Genomic DNA, 1,658 nt, shown 5'->3' with positions numbered 1-1,658 from the left:
CCCTGCATTGTTTTGTTTTCTGTCAATCTACAGCCAGTATGTCTTTTAATATTCAGTAAGACTATATGATTATTTTCATTATTGGGCTTTTGCACATTATTTCTTTTTGATTAACTGATTCATCAAAAGCCCAACAGATATCATCAGATTGCTTATTTTTTGTGTAACAAACACTCCCACGCTCACAAAAGATTTTTCTGTTTATCACATGAGGCAGAAACTAATACTAAAGAAAAAAAAGATTTGGCACTTTTCCTTGAACAATGACGATTGATTGATTGATCGACTGATTATCAAAATAGTTGCAGCTGTTCTTTTTCAGTCAATCAGCTGAATAATTAAGCGTCAAAATGCTGAGGTAACTTGTAGATAGCCAAAAGAGAAAGTTCACCTGAACTTTGGGAGAGAAATAACAACAATAACAATCCAACCTCAACTGTTATTTGGCTCTATGACGCTCAGGCGATAGAAGCCGACAGGAAAACCCTCATGATGTGAACACAACCTGACCACCAGGACAAACTTGGCTACCAAGAGAAGAATAAGTATGTGTTCCCACTGTACACAGCAAGCTTGGACATTCTTACACAAAGCCAGTATCATATGTATCAGCAGGACCATAACCAAACACAGAAAACACTCACTGTTCTACTGTGTATTTATACATTTGTCTAATTGTTTATTTATCTGTTGTTTTTATTTATATTGTATTGTATTCAGTAATATGTGATTAGGCTTTAGCAATAATAATAACATCAATATCCATGCCAATAATGGTTATTTGATCAGCCAAAGGGTCGGAGAGAATGTGATCATCAGAGGAAAAAAAGAAAAAAGGATTAAAAAAATATGGAAGGGAAGATAGAGAGGAGAGGGATAAACCAGAAGACAAGGACAGAGAAAAAAGTGAGGGTAGAGGTACAGATAGATCAGGAAAGTAAGATAAAAATGAGTAAGCACACAGAGGAAGAAAGGACAACAATAAACAGAGAGACAAGGAGAGAGAAATGGGAGGGGGGGTTAAAGAGAAGCAAGGAGACAGAAACTGGAGAGGACAGTGATAAACCAGAGAGGAGGAAGAGGAGAGAGAGAGAGCAGCTCTGTATAACACAGTGACAGGAGGGAGCTGTTTGGCAGGAGAAACGTTTGGCATTTGGATAACAAAGCAGATAGCCAGCATTCTCCTTTCAGTCCACAGGGAGAGACAGGAGCCGCCAACCCTGCTGCCCACTGTAGCTTACAGAAATATGACAGACACACACACGCACACACACAAAACACTCACCTTAAATGTACCTTCTTCTCCCCTTGCTAGTTTCATTCACACCCAGATGAACTGGCTCAGCTAAAAATACTGCACCCCTGCATATTCATGTTTCAACATTTCCTCAAACGGAGCGAATGAACACGATGGAGTTATTACATTTGTTCTGTGTTGTGCGTATGTGTGTGTGTTTGCCAGCCTGCACTCTATGATAAACCTCCGCAAGTCACCACGGATCAACAGACCTGAAATTTAAAAAAATGTTTATCGTTCGCTTTCTCCCCTCTGAACCCCCTCATCTTTTTTCTCTTTTGCCTCTAGGGCTCTGTGTGTGTGTGTGTGTGTGTTTGTGTGTTTGTGTGTGTGTGTGTGTGTGTGTGTGTGAGGTACAGGG

The 1,658-nt window shown here is 39.9% G+C and overlaps 1 protein-coding gene across 1 annotated transcript in view; it reads right to left on the bottom strand.

The window, feature by feature from the left end:
- Positions 1-1,658, bottom strand: part of tle2b (TLE family member 2, transcriptional corepressor b) — a 72,840-nt gene that overhangs the window by 4,995 nt on the left and 66,187 nt on the right. The gene's annotated exons all lie outside the window — the stretch shown is intronic.

This window comes from Morone saxatilis, unplaced genomic scaffold (genome assembly GCF_004916995.1).
Source record: "Morone saxatilis isolate NCDOM2014 unplaced genomic scaffold, NCSU_SB_2.0 Contig12, whole genome shotgun sequence".
NCBI lineage: Eukaryota > Metazoa > Chordata > Actinopteri > Moronidae > Morone > Morone saxatilis.
This window is presented reverse-complemented; position numbering and strand designations above follow the sequence as displayed.